The sequence below is a fragment of the Rhinoraja longicauda genome, chromosome 26, assembly GCF_053455715.1.
Source record: "Rhinoraja longicauda isolate Sanriku21f chromosome 26, sRhiLon1.1, whole genome shotgun sequence".
In the NCBI taxonomy this organism is placed as follows: Eukaryota; Metazoa; Chordata; class Chondrichthyes; order Rajiformes; family Arhynchobatidae; genus Rhinoraja; species Rhinoraja longicauda.
This window is the reverse complement of record NC_135978.1, coordinates 6,951,272-6,967,408: the sequence shown is the minus strand read 5'-3', so window position 1 is coordinate 6,967,408 and position 16,137 is coordinate 6,951,272.

Here is a 16,137-nt window from a genome sequence, read left to right as displayed (position 1 = left end):
TATTAAAACTTTCCCCCCCTCACCTTACACCCATATCCTCTGGTTCTCGATTCCCCTATTCTGTGCAAGAGACTCTGTGCATACACCTGATCTATTCCTCTCATGTGCACTTCTATAAGATCACCCCGCATCCTCCTGCGCTCCAAGGAATAGAGTCCTAGTCTGCACAACCTCTGCCCATTGCTCAGGCCCTCGAGTCCTGGCAAATTCCTCGTAAATCTTCTCTGCACCCTTTCCAGCTTGACAACATCTTTCCTATTGTATGTGTTGTCTCTTTGTGTCTTCACTTGCTCGCTGTCCTGTCTAGCCGTGGGCTGATGGACTCGACTCTGATCCATGGGAGCCATGTCTGCAAGATGTCTCCCAGTTGCTAAACACTTTAACTCCCCCTCCCACTCCCACACTGACCTTTCTGTCCTGGGCCTCCTCCATTGTCAGAGTGAGGCCCAGCGCAAATAGGAGGAACAGCACCTCATATTTCGCCTGGGCAGCTTGCACCCCAGCGGTATAAATATTGACCTCTCTAACTTCAAGTAGCCCTTGCATTCCCTCTCTCTCCATCCCCTCCCCCTTCCCAGTTCTCCGACCGGTCTTACTGTCTCCGACTACATTTTATCTCTGTTTGCTTTATTGTTACCTTCTCCCAACTAACAATGTTCCTTGTGTGTGTGTGTGGCTGTCTGCGTCTTTTTCAGTGACTTTTTGTGTGTGTTTGTCTTTACATCTGTGTGTCTCTGTGTGTAATTGCCCGTGTGTTTGTGTGTGCATGTTTGCCTGTGCATATTTTTTTGTGTGTGTGTGCGCGTTTGCCTCTATGTGTGTGTTTTCGTCTTTTCATTAGACTTGATGTTCCTTGATCTCCGTTCCCTTTGTCCTGTTTTCACACCTTACACTTTCTTATCCACACACTTCCTTATCGATGCACCGCCCACTCCCCTGACATCAGTCTGAAGAAGGGCCTCGACCCGAAACGTCACCCATTCCTTCTCTCCGGAGATGCTGCCTGACCCGCTGAGTTACTCCAGCATGTTGTGTCTACCTGTGAGATACATCTGGTCTCTGGTAAAGGGAGACCATAGGGGAGGTAGGCAGGTGTACAATCTGGCCCAATATTGCTCCAAGTGCAGGAGAGGGGTGATCTTACAGAGGTGTGTAAAGTCATGAAGGGAATAGATCGAGTCTTTTCCTCAGGGTAGGGGAATCAAGAACTACAGGTTTAAGGTGACGTAGGAAAGAATGTATAGGAACGTGAGGGGCAACTTTTTCACTCGCAGGGTGGTGGGTGTGTGGAACAACCTGCCGGAGGAAGTAGCTGAGGCAGGTATGATAACAACATTTAAAAGATATTGGACAGTTGTGTGGATAGGAAAGGGTCAGACTAGAGGGATATGGACCAAACATGGGCAAATGGGACTAACTTAGATGGGGCATCTTGGTTGGCAGTGGCAAGTTAGGCCGAAGGGCCTTTTATCATGGCCTTTACCACCTTAGACAGCTGAGGAAATTCAGTGTCTCTGAGGATCCTTCATTGCTTCTACTCTGGGGCTGTAGAGAGCATCCTATCCGGAAACATTACAGTCTGGTTTGGGAACAGCTCTGCCCAGGACAGGATGGCCCTGCAGAGAGTAGTGCGTTCGGCAGAACGCACCATGGGAACTACACTCGTCCCCCTGCAGGACCTATACATCAGGAGGTGCAGATCCAGAGCAAGCAAGATCATGGGGGACCCCTGCCATCCCAGCAACGGACTTTTCCAGCTGCTACGGTCAGGCAAACGCCTCCGCTGTCACGCTGTGAAAACGGAGAGGATGAGACGGAGTTTCTTCCCACAGGCCATCAGGACTGTTAACTTTTATAACTCCAGGGACTAAATTTTGTCTTCTCTGTATTAACTTTTATTTATATGCTGTAACCGTAATTCTTTTTTTTGCACAATCTGCAGGCGTTGCCACTTTCATTTCACTGCACATCGTGTATGTGTATGTGACAAATAACCTTGACTTGACTTGACTTGACGATAGAGTAGAAGTCATAGTGAGTGCATTAATCTATGGTAGTTTCAATGAGGGTTCATCAGTATAAATCAGGTGATATTTACAGCACTAGGAGTACTGCAGAACCTAATCAGCAGACAAAATGGATCTGGAAAAGGAGTTAATATGAACAGGCAGTCAATGAGGAAATGTTACACCCAGTGCTGTTAGTCAGACTGTGTACAGTACTGTGGAAGGGGTAGATGAATGAGCATGAGGCAGGAAGAACTAGAGGTGGTGATAGAGATAGACGAAGATGGATATCAGAAGGTTGTTGAACACAAACGCTGGCGCAACCTTGGTCAGCACGGTGGCGCAGCGTTAGAGCTACTGCCTTACAGCGCCAGAGACCCGGGTTCGATCCCGACTACGGGCGCTGTCTGTACGGAGTTTGTACGTTCTCCCCGCGACCTGCGTGGGTTTTCACCGAGATCTTCGGTTTCCTCCCACGCTCCAAAGACGTACAGGTTTGTAGGTTAACTGGCTTGGTGTATAAATGTAAAATTTGTCCCTAGTGGTGTGTGTAGGGTAGTGTCCATGTGCGGGGGAGATCGCTGGTCGGCACGGACTCGGTGTGCCGAAGGGCCTGTTTCCGCGCTGTATCTCTAACCCTTGTCAGTGAGACGTGTCTGGGTCGCAGGTGCTTTGTGACGTTAACGTGCACTAACACAGTCAAGTTCCCACACGGGCACGCTAAGACACAAATCTGTACGTCACGTGGACCATTGTGGATAGAGGACTTTGTGCAGGTTGCTGTGTTTAACTTTAAGCAGAGTTGAGACTGTGAGATCCTGCTGACACTAGATACCGTTAACATCTGGTGCGCATTAGGGATTTCTTGTGTGTAAGAAGAGTTCCTTCCTGTTCTTGCCCTCCCTATGACACTGTATCAGTTTCCAATGGTGACATCGCCAACATACATTGTTTAATTTGTCTTAAATAAAGACGTAGGAAAAATAACAACGTGTGTCGTGTCATCGTTTGATCTTCCAAGGTGCACCCATCGCCTAGCTTCCTCTTTGACCAAGCATAAACAGAGCATTTCTTCCTCATTTAACGTGGTGTAGCAGGAGACAAAGCTATTGACAGCAACGGGTAACTATTGTTGATCCAGCACACAGTTACACTGGAGTTTTTCGTGGATAAAATAAACACCACGTCCATTGAACCTTTCACCTTAACAAATGCAGGGCGCAGCGGTAGAGTTGCTGCCTTGCAGCGCTTGCAGCGCCGGAGACCCGGGTTCGATCCCGACTACGGGTGCCGTCTGTGTGGAGTTTGCACGTTCTCCCCGTGACTCGCGTGGATTTTCTCCGAGACCTTCGCTTTCCTCCAACTCTCCAAAGACTTACAGGCTTGAAGGTTAGGCTTGGCTTAAATCTAAATTGTCCCTAGTGCGCGTAGGGTAGTGCTAACGCGCGGGGATCGCAGGTCAGCACGGACTCGGAGGGCCGAAGGGACTGTTTCCACGCTGTATCTCTAAGCTAAACTAATTTCTCACCGCGTAGTGAAGTAGGGTCTCGACTCAAAACGCCACCCATTCCTTCTCTCCAGAGGCGCTGCCTGTCCATGCTGAGTTAAACCCCTGTCCCACTTAGGCGATTTTTTCGGCGACTACAGGCGACTAGGCTGTCGCTACACGGTCGCCGGGGTGTCGCCTGTACGCTCGCGAGTCGTCTCCAAAGAGACGTAGTGTTTTTCTGGTCGCCTCTGGAATTTGAAATGTTTTTTTTAAATTGCCGACTGTTGGTTTGACGCCAATGAGCGTAGCTTGAGGTCTCCTGACGTAGGCGCTGTCGTAGGTTGTCACCAGATGACGTAGGTCGTCGCCGGTGCTGACTTCGTTGAATTCCATTGGCGGCCACCTACGTCAACCGGCGACAGGTACCGGCGTCGAAACCGGAGGCCAAAATGACGTGAATTGTCTTCATTTGTCGCCGGCACGCTCGTAGCTTGTCGCAGCTTGTCGCGGGTGGACGTAGCTTGGCTTCGGTTGTCGTAGGTTGCCGCCTGCGTGGTCGTAGGTTGTCATAGGTGCGGTCGTAGGTGGACGTCCTAAGTCGCGATGATCGGGTCGCCGGTTGTCGGTAGCTTGCCGTAGCTTGACGTCGACTAGGTGGTAGGTTGTTGTAGCTTGTCGTAGACATTGTCGTAGGGGGTGGGGGGGGGTCCAGACGCCGGTTTTTCGGCGAACTGCTATGACCATTGCAGTCGCCGGCAGTCGCCAAAAAAAAGGCCTAAGTGGGACAGGCCCCTTACTCCAGCATTTTGTGTCTGCCAATTAGCATCTGCAGTTCCTTCCCCAACACGTTAAAATGTACATAAGGGATGAGAAAATTACGACGCACTTAATCCTCACACGAGAACCATTCCTTACGTCTGCCTTAGACAGGGGGGGGGGGGTCCCAGCAGCTTATGGTGGCATCGGTGTTGAATGCACTGCCCCGAAGAATTCTCCACCGGGTTTCTGCATTGCATGGAGATCCAAAGGCAGCACGGTGGCGCAGCGGTAGAGTTGCTGCCTTACAGCGAATGCAGCGCCGGAGACTCAGGTTCGATCCCGACTACGGGCGCCGTCTGTACGTTCTCCCCGTGACCCGCGTGGATTTTCTCCGAGATCTTCGGTTTCCTTCCACACTCCAAAGACGTACAGGTATGTAGGTTAATTGGCTGGGCAAATGTAAAAAAAAAATTGTCCCCAGTGTGTGTAGTGTTAGTGTGCGGGGATCGCTGGGCGGCGCGGACCCGGTGGGCCGAAGGGCCTGTTTCCGCGCTGTATCTCTAAATCTAAAAAAAAAATCTAAATGTTTCTTAGAGATTTCAAAGGCAGTTGCTGAGTGTGAAGAATGGATGCTCACGTTTAACTCGTTCAAACCAAAGGATGAATCTGTGAACTTCCTGGTCTGAATGCTTCTATGTATTTGGTAAATGGCTCATTGTGAACACATATAATGAATGTTTTGTATATTTTGTGCAGGGCAAGTATAGTAGGCCAATGGTACGAATTCACATGTCACGTGAAGCACATTACGCCGGCTTTACATGAGAATCTTTTCCTTTAAATCACCGGAACCTGCAGCATCGGGAGGCTGCATTTAGACCCCAGAGTCTGTCCTGTATTTCACAGATCTATCTCTGATGACTGCCGATTGGTCTTCAATCTCACATTATCTGTCCGTAAGACCGTTAAATACAGGAGCAGAATTAGGCCATTCGCCCCTTTGAGTCTGCTCCGGCCTTTTGTCCCACCGAGTCCGCGCCGACCAGCGATCCCCGCACACAAACACCATCCTACACACACTAGGGACAATTTACACAAACACCAAGCCAATTAACCTACAAACTTGTACGTCTTTGGAGTGTGGGAGGAAACCGAAGATCTCGGAGAAAACCCACGCAGTCTCGAGGGGGAACGTACAAACTCCGTACAGACAGCACCCGTAGACGGGATCGAACCCGGGTCTCCGGCGCTGCAAGCGCTGTAAGGCAGCCACTATACTTTGATCATGGTTAATCTATTTTTCCCTCTCAACTCCATTCTCCTGCCTTCTCACTGTAGTTCATAAGTTCATAAGCGATAGGAGCAGAATTAGGCCATTCGGCCCATCAAGTCACTCAAGGCTGATGTGTCTCTCCCTCCTAACCCCATTCTCCTGCCTTCTCCCCATAACTTCTGACACCCGTACTAATCAAGAATCTATCTGTCTCTGCCTTAAAAATATCCACTGGCTTGGCCTCCACAGCCTTCTGCGGCAATGAATTCCATCTATCTTTCCCCCTCGAAGGTATTTATTCACAAAATGCTAGAGTAACTCAGCGGGTCAGGCAGCATCTCAGGAGAGAAGGAATGGGTGACGTTTCGGGTCGAGACCCTTCTTCAGACTGAAGAAGGGTCTCGATCCGAAACGTCACCCATTCCTTCTCTCCTGAGATGCTGCCTGACCCGCTGAGTTACTCCAGCATTTTGTGAATAAATACCCTGTAACCTTTGATGCCCTTCCTAATCGAGAACTTATCAATCCCCACCTTTAAAATTGCCAATGACTTGGCCTCCACAGCAAAGGGCTCCTCAAAGGCCGATAAACGCTGTCTGATTTCATCTTCCTAAATCCTACACATGCTTCCTTTCTCTTTGTCACCAAATTTACAACCTCTTTCATCATAGGCAAGGCTCTCTTGCATGGCCGGCCTTGTCCCTCTCCTCACTGCTACATGCCAGTCCTCAACTCTGATCTTTCAACGACTCTCACATCTCAGGTGTGGACTTGATGTGTAGGAAGGAACTGCAGATGCTGGTTTAAACCGAAGATAGACGCAAAAAACGCTGGAGTAACTGGAGTAATTGGAGCCTCTTAGTCACTGTATCAAACCTGTTGCTTTACAACCTTTCCATAACCTGTCTACATATCTGTTGTTTTGTCTCCCGCTGACTACAAGGAGGCTTAGAATATAATCTCATCAGAGTGATTGCATCTTTCTTACTGTTGAGCTTTACTTCTATCCATAAGTTCATCGGTTCTAGAAGCAGAATCAGGCCATTCAACCCATCAAGTCAACTCTGCCATTCAATCATGGCTGATCTATCTCTCCCTCCTAACCCCATTCTCCTGCCTCCTCCCCATAATCCCCTGACACCCGCACTAATCGAGAATCTATCTGTTTCTGCCTTAAAAATATCCATTGACTTGGCCTCCACGGCCTTCTGTGGCAATGAATTCCACCGAGTCACCACCCTTTGACTAAAGTATAAGAAAATAACTGCAGATGCTAGTTCAAATCAAAGGTATTTATTCACAAAATGCTGGAGTAACTCAGCAGGTCAGGCAGCATCTCAGGAGAGAAGGAATGGGTGACGTTTTGGGTCGAGACCCTTCTTCAGACGGGTCTGAAGAAGGGTCTCGACCCGAAACGTCACCCATTCCTTCTCTCCTGAGATGCTGCCTGACCTGCTGAGTTACTCCAGCATTTTGTGAATAAATACCCTTTGACTAAAGACATTCCTCTGTGGATAAATCCTCTAGTATGTCCTGTCCTGTCTGACGGCAGCTGTGTTTTTTTCCCCTTGATTAGTAAAGGAACTGCCCTGCCTCTTTTACCTCCCTCTCCATCGCATCAGAAATGATGCCACCTCGGAATGTTGGGCTATGGGTCCTGTACCTCCCAGAACCAAGTCTGCAGTGGCCAAACCATCACAGTTACATGCACTGATCCAGCCTCGAAGATCATTTGTTTTAGCCACAGCATACCTTGCATTGAAATAATCACACTTAAGTCCATTAAACTTTCCCTGCCTGTCCTTCCTTTCAGACTTACTTGGCATTTTGGTTGAGGAAAATAACTGCAGGTGCTGGTACAAATTGAAGGTATCACAAAATGCTGGAGTAACTCAGCATCTAGGAGAGAGGGAATAGGTGACGTCACCCATTCCTTCTCTCCAGAGATGATGCCTGACCTGCTGAGTTACTCCAGCATCTTGTGACACCTGGCATTTTAGTTTAGTTTAGTTTAGAGATGCAGCACGGAAAAAAGGCCCTTCGGCCCACCAAGTTCGCACCGACCAGCACATTAACACTATATTTACATTCTATCTTTGTCCCGCCCCCTCCCCTGACATCAGTCTGAAGAAGGGTCTCAAGCCAAAAAGCCACCCATTCCTTCTCTCCAGAGATGCTGCCTGACCCGCCGAGTTACTCCAGCGTTTTGCGTCTACCTTCGATTTAACCCAGCATCTGCTGTTTTTCTCGAATACATAAATATATACCCTCTCGTCTTCCTGACATCTTAAACGTCTGAGTAGAGTCACCCTTCATTCTTCTAAAGTTGAAAGGAATATGAAAGGTTTATCACAATATATTGTGGCACAAATTATCAGCTAATCTTTTTACTTTCATCGATTTGTATTCTGGAACTGAAGTACCATGCAGCAGCTGGTGAATTTCATATCATATCATATCATATATATATACAGCCGGAAACAGGCCTTTTCGGCCCACCAAGTCTGTGCCGCCCAGCGATCCCCGTACATTAACACTATCCTACACCCACTAGGGACAATTTTTACATTTACCCAGCCAATTAACCTACATACCTGTACGTCTTTGGAGTGTGGGAGGAAACCGAAGATCTCGGAGAAAACCCACGCAGGTCACGGGGAGAACGTACAAACTCCTTACAGTGCAGCACCCGTAGTCAGGATCGAACCTGAGTCTCCGGCGCTGCATTCGCTGTAAAGCAGCAACTCTACCGCTGCGCTACCGTGCCGCCCATTGGTGAAGAAGTGCTTGTCAAAGCCACTTCTTTGCTTAGTGTCCAAATGATTTCTCTCATAGTTTTCCTCTCGCCAGTGATAAATAATTGTTGCCACATTTTTTTCCTGATTACATCGAGAAAAAATATGTGGAGGAGTCTAACATTTAGAGTGTACGACAGCATGTTGAAACATAAGTCATCAATATCAAAGCTTGCTTCCTGTTTTTTCCATTAGAAGGAGCAAAACCCACACAAACTTCACTAAATGTTCCAATTAAATGGAGGGGAAGGAATGTAAGGACTTCAAACCTTCCCAGCTATTATTAGGCAGCTTAACCACCCTCCCACAACTAGGGAGCTGTCCTGAACTACCATTTGCCACATTGGTGACCCTCGGACTACCTTTGATCGGACATTACTGTCCGGCAACATCACAATCTGGTTTGGGAACAGCTCTGTCCAGGACAGGAAAGCCCTGCAGAGAGTAGTGCATTCGGCTGAACGCACCATGGGAACTACACTCGCCCCCCTGCAGGACCTATACATCAGGAGGTACAGATCCAGAGCCAGCAACATTATGGGGGACCCCTACCACCCCAGCAACGGACTGTTCCAGCTGCTACGGTCACACAAACGCCTCTGCTGCCGCGCTGTGAAAACGGAGAGGATGAGATGGAGTTTCTTCCCACAGGCCATCAGGACTGTCAACTATTATATCTCCAGGGACTAAAAAAAATTTCTGTATTCATTTTAATTTATATGCTGTAATTGTAATTTTTTTGTGCACAATCCGCAGGCATTGCCACTTTCATTTCACTGCACATTGTGTATGTGTATGTGACAAATAAACTTGACTTGACTACCTTGCACTAAACGTTATTCCCTTATCATGAATCTATACACTGTGAGTGGCTTGATTGTAACCATGTTTTGTCTTTCCGCTGACTGGTCAGCACGCAACAAAGGCTCTTCACTGTACCTCGGCACACGAGACAATAAACTAAACTGAATTGAACCTATAGGTATGGTTCCTGGCTTTTAGCAGGCAACTGAACCATCCTACCACAACCAGAGAGCAGTCCTGAATGTAATTCCTGCAAAATAAAACACCACAAAATGAAAGTCCAGAGCATGTCTTATCAGGTAAATAATTAGAACATCGATGAAAGTAACTGAAGATAAGAAAATCAACCAGTGATTTGCGGAACAGGTGCAGTTTACAAATAAAGAACCATTGTTTTCAATTCAGTGTATTGAACACCAGCTAGAGGTTATAAGAAAGCAGATTGAATCTCGGTATAGATAGGTACTGACTGTTTAGCCATATCTCCCTTTTACGGTTATTAGTCACAATTATGGGGTATTTGAAAGGGAGTAGGCTACAGGGAAATAAGTGGTGAGCAGAATAGGTGAAATGGCTGTGAGAGCTAGCATGCACATGATGGGCCAAATAGCCTCCTTCTTTATCATAGGCAAATGTGCACTAAGCTTTATTCCCTTTATCATGTGTCTCTACACTGTAAATGGATCGATTGTACTCATGCGTTGTCTTTCCGCTGACTGGTTAGCCCGCAACAAAAGCTTTTCACTGTACCCTCAGTCAGTGCATGTGACAATAAACGAAACTGAACTGAATGCGAACAAAAATGAGAGACGGCGAATTCTCATCAATTTATAATTTTAATATTTCCAAAATTCCTCAAGAATGGAAACAGTGAGCCAAGTGAACACTGACCAAGAGGGATGGATGGACGACCTGAACGTGTCTTTTTTAAACGTGTACGTTTTACTGTTGTATCTCAGGCTTAATTCTTCAGAGACCACCGAAGGACAAATGACCTTAGTCTTCATTGTGTTTTCAGTTTCGTTTTCGTTTTAGAGATACAGCGCAGAAACAGGCCCTTCGGCCCACCGAGTCCGCACCACCAGCGACCCCCGTACATTAACACTATCCTACACACACCAGGGACACCAGGCCAATTAACCTACACACCTGTACGTCTTTGGAGTGTGGGAGGAAATTGAAGATCTCAGCGAAAACCTATGCAGTCACGGGGAGAACGTACAAGCTCCGTACAGACGGCGCCCGTAGTCGGGATCGAACCCCCTGTCTCCGGCGCTGCATTCGCTGTAAGGCAGCAACTCTACCGCTGTGTCGCAGAAGACTAGAGGGGCCGAATGGCCTAATTCTACTCCTATCGCTAATGAGCTTCTGAACGTTCACCCAATTCAGGGGCTCGCCTGGATCGGGGCCGCTCCAGAAGACCGAGCGCGCGCACGGCAGGCGGTCAGCAGCAGCACAGCGTGGTGGAGCAGCAGTGGAGGACACCTATAGAAGGCCAGGCCCACCCAGCGTCTCTCCCAGAACAACGGGCCCTGATGTGGAGGAAGGAACTGCAGGCGCCGGCTTAAACCGAAGACCGACACAAAATGCTGGAGTAACTCAGCGGGACAGGCAGCATCTCTGGAGAGAAGGAATGGGTGACGTTTCGGGTCGAGACCCTTCTTCACACTGGTTAGGGATAAGGGAAACGAGAGATATAGACGATGATGTAGAGAGATAAAGCACAGAGATGGTGCAGCGACAGAGGATGCTGCAGGACTGTATTGCGTACAGTTTTGGTCTCCTAATCTGAGGAAAGACATTCTTGCCACAGAGGGAGTACAGAGAAGGTTCACCAGATTGATCCCTGGGATGGCAGGACTTTCATGTGAAGAAAGACTGGATAGACTCGGCTTGTACTCGCTGGAATTTAGAAGACTGAGGGGGGATCTTATAGAAACTTACAAAATTCTTAAGGGGTTGGAGAGGCTAGATGCAGGAAGATTGTTCCCGATGTTGGGGAAGTCCAGAACAAGGGGTCACAGTTTAAGGATAAGGGGGAAGTCTTTTAGGACCAAGATGAGAAAGTTTTTTTTCACACAGAGAGTGGCGAATCTGTGGAATTCTCTGCCACAGAAGGTAGTTGAGGCCAGTTCATTGGCTATATTTAAGAGGGAGTTAGATGTGGCCCTTGTGGCTAAAGGGATCAGGGGGTATGGAGAGAAGGCAGGTACAGGATACTGAGTTGGATGATTAGCCATGATCATATTGAATGGCAGTGCAGTCTCGAAGGGCCGAATGGCCTACTCCTGCACCTATTTTCTATGTTTCTATGAACTCTCGTTGGAGAGAGGAGGAGAACTTCTTCAAAGTAGACACACCTTGAGGAGTTTTCGCAGTGGAGCGGACGAAATATGTAGGAAGGAATGGGTCTTTATGTCCAGCCATACTTAAAGTACTTAAACTTCTCTCTGAAAATGGCGCCCAAAACTGGGGACACTTATACATAGTCCCAGTCACTGTTTCTATGCACTTTGTACTTAATCGGGGATTGTGCTTATGTATAGCAATACCTTACTGAACTGTATGCAAGAGAAGACTTTCATATGTGATAATAAAGAACCATTGAACCATGGAATCATTGAGCCACTGACTCAACAAAATGGAATGAAGACGGCTCCCGATCCGAAAAGTCACCTGTCCATCCCCTCCACAGATGCTGCCTGACCCGTTGAGTTTCTCCAGCTCTTTGCGTTTTGCAGTGAAGTCTATTCACTTAACCCTCCTCTGGTTCAAGGCCAGACATTTTACAGACCTTTCACTGCGTTCCTTCCATGTACCTCCGGCAGGCAACATAACACGTCCAGCTGTCCTCCACGACAAGCCAAACAAGGTTGTAAGGCAACACTAATTAGGATCTTCTCCGCCTCGAAAGGCATATCAGGATGTTTTAATAGCTTTGGCCTCAGGTCTGCCTGCTTTCTTGCATAAGTAGCATGTTGTAATTTATGGCTTTTATCTTTGTACAAGAACAGGCTGTGGACAGGCTGTGAAAGTTGACAGTCCGTTTGCTAATGATAGCTTTTTCCATGTGAGATCATTCTCTCACAAGAGAGGAAATAACCTCTTTAGTTTAATCACACAAAGCCACTTTGCTTGCCATTTGCTGGTCTACTTGAAAGCACTGGAGAAAGGCGTTGAATGACAGAACGAGGTTTTAAATTAGCGCTGAAGGACATCTATTTGTTTTTCACCTTCAATCCCCGCACTACAATGGTCAATCTCAAATGGACAAGTTCCTGCCCAAATCTATCCATACACAGAAGGGCTTACTCCGGGAGTGAGACTGGCATGGCCAAAGGCGGATGATTACGGTGGCGCAGCGGTAGAGTTGCTGCCTTACAGAGTTTGCAGCAACCAGAGACCCAGGTTCGATCCCGACTACGGGGTGCTGTCTGCACGGAGTTTGCACGTTCTCCCCGTGACCGCGCGGGTTTTCTCCGAGATCTTCGGTTTCCTCCCACACTCCAAAGACGTTCAGGTGTGGATGTAAATTGGCTTGGTGTGAGTGTAAATTGTCCCTAGTGTGTGTAGGTTGTGTTTGTGTGCGGGGATCCCTGGTCGGTACGGACTCGGTGGGCTGAAGGGCCTGTTTCCGCGCTGTATCTCTAAACTAAACTAAACCTGGAAACCCCAAAGATATAGCGTACCTTGGACACTTCACACGCCTTTGGGCAAAGTTATGTGGGAATTATTTTTACCGCCAGTTAGTTGAATCAAGGACGAGTCGCACCCTGGCCACTCCCTCTTCTCCCCTCTCCCATCGGGCAAGAGGTACCGAAGTGTGAAAATGCACACCTCCAGATTCAGGGACAGTTTCTACCCAGCTGTTATCAGGCAACTTAACCATCCCACCAACAACTAGTCAGCAGTCCTGAACTACTATCTACCTCATCGGAGACCCTCTGACTACCTTTGATCGGACATTACTGGCTTCATCTTGCACTAAACGTCATCCACGTTGTTCCCTTTATCATGCATCTGTACACTGCGGACGGCTCGATTGTAATCATGTACTGTCTTTCCACTGACTGGTTAGCATGCAACGAAAGCTTTTCAGTGTACCTCGGTACACGTGACAATCAACTTTCACCCACACAGAGGTAAATGCTCAGTGTAAGAGGATGAGGACAATTATGGAGAATAGAAACATAGAAACATAGAAAATAGGTGCAGGAGGAGGCCATTTGGCCCTTCGATGTGATCATGGCTGATCATCACAATCAATAACCTGTGCCTGCCTTCTCCCCATATCCCTTGATTCCACTAGTCCATAGAGCTCTATTCTATTAAATTCATCAAAAATAGAGTTAGAGAGTTAGTTGGGCATCAACAGCTGAATTACTCAAAGATACATAGCTCTCTAGGCTGAGTCATCGGGTCATAAGTGATAGGAGTAGAATCAGGCCATTCAGCCCATCAAGTCTACTCCACCATTCAATCATGGCTGATCTATCTCTCCCTCCTAACCCCATTCTCCTGCCTTCTCCCCGTAACTTCTGACACCGGTACTGATCAAGAAACCCAGTGGCGTCCTATGAAACTTGATAGCTTTTCTACTCGGCTCTGAATGTGCTTCAGGTTGGAAAAACATGGAGAGCTTGCACCGACAGGCATTCCCTGGGTTGTGAACGGCAGACCTAGGGGGACCTTGTATATATAAATGAGCATTTGGGAGCCCTGCGGGTTCAATGGGCCTAGTTGTACCGGCCGGTACACCTCTGCGGGCATCATCTACTGGGTGAGAATGGGGTATTTCCATGTGGCTTCTTTAGTTTAGTTTAGTTTAGAGATACAGCGCGGAAACAGGCCCTTCGGCCCACCGAGTCCGCGCCGACCAGCGATCCCCGCACACTAACACTATCCCACACACACTGGGGACAGTTTACACTTGCACCAAGCCAATTAACCTCCAAAACCTGTACGTCTTTGGAGTGTGGGAGGAAACCGAAGATCTCGGAGAAAACCCGCGCAGGTCACGGGGAGAACGTACAAACCCTTAGTCGGGATCGAACCCAGGTCGTAAGGCAGCAACTCTACCGCTGCGCCACCGTGCCGCCCGTATTCTCTTCTTACCTACTACCCCCCACCCCCCCGCCTCCACCCCACTCCCCACAAAGACACAACAGTCTCGACCTGAAACGTCACCCATTCCTTTTCTCCACAGATGCTGCCTGACCCGTTGAGTTGTTCCGGCATTTTTGTGTCTATCTCCCGCATTCAGGGACTGGGTCAGGCCGAGCAGAGTTGGGCGCGCTGCACGGACTCCCTCTCTCACTCACTAAGTCATTTCTCTGGAAACCTCCTTGCTCGTTAGGGGGTTTCTGGGGGGGGAAGGCAGGAGAGTGGGGTTGAGAGGCAGAGATAGATCAGCCATGAATGAAAGGCTTAGTAGACTTGATGGGCCGAATGGTCTAATTCGTGCTCCTACCACTAATGAAGTTATGGCCAGCTGCTTTTGTGACCCACTCCCACACACTGGTTTTGGTTCATTTCTGACCTACAAACAGATCAAGTTGCCAGTGGTCGTCAGGAATGGAACCTGGTCCAGACCTGGGACTACCTGTCACTCGTCAGAACTCAGTCATGAAAAACACTTCTGTTGACTTGACTACAATAGGTATGTGTAGTTGAGGCAGGGACCATCACAACGTTTAAGAAACAATTAGACAGGTACATGGATAGGACAGGTTTGGAGGGATATGGACCAAACGCAGGCATGTGGGACTAGTTTAGATGGGACATGTTGGTCGGTGTGGGCACAATAGACAATAGACAATAGGTGCAGGAGTAGGCCATTCGGCCCTTCGAGCCAGCACCGCCATTCAATGTGATCACGGCTGATCATTCTCAATCAGTACCCCGTTCCTGCCTTCTCCCCATACCCCCTGACTCCGCTATCCTTAAGAGCTCTATCCAGCTCTCTCTTGAATGCATTCAGAGAATTGGCCTCCACTGCCTTCTGAGGCACATTGGGCTGAAGAACCTGTTTCAATGCTCTATGACTCTAAATTAGCAATTGGACACATTCTTGAAGGGCCACAGTGATATGGACAGGATTACTCTTTATGAACAGCACAGACACAATGGGCCAAATGGCCTCCCAGTGTTTCCTTGATTTTCTATGAGTGTGGCAATGCAATAGCTCACTCCATAAGGACTAGCTTTCAAACACCAAAATAAGACACAAGAAAATTAATCACAGTAATTACTTCTGAGCTGAACAGTACAACAAACCAGGACAGCTTTAGACCGAAGCTGACAAACACACCTGCAAATGCCCACTATGGCAGCTGTGGAATTTAAAGTCAGTTAATAAATTAGAATTTTCTTTAAAGTTATTTTTACTACTGGATTGTAATAAAGACCAATTTGGTTCCGTAATAGCTTCAAGAGAAGACATAGAGGCAGGAAACATGTTCCCAATGTTGGGGGAGTCCAGAACAAGGGGCCACAGTTTAAGAATAAGGGGTAGGCCATTTAGAACTGAGATGAGGAAAAACCTTTTCAGTCAGAGAGTTGTGAATCTGTGGAATTCTCTGCCTCAGAAGGCAGTGGAGGCCAATTCTCTGAATGCATTCAAGAGAGAGCTAGATAGAGCTCTTAAGGATAGCGGAGTCAGGGGGTATGGGGAGAAGGCAGGAACGGGGTACTGATTGAGAATGATCAGCCATGATCACATTGAATGGCAGTGCTGGCTCGAAGGGCCGAATGGCCTCCTCCTGCACCTATTGTCTATTGTCTATTGTCTAAGACATCTGCTTTTTTAGTTTAGAAATGCAATGTGAAAACAGGCCCTTCGGCCCACCTAGTCCACGCTGACCATCAATCACCCATACACTAGTTCTATGTTCTCCCACTTTTGCATCCTACACATTTGCGGGCAATATACTGAGGCCAACTAAATTCATGCTCATAAGTTCTGGGAGCAGAATTAGGCCATTTGTCCCATCAAGTCTACTCTGCCGTTCA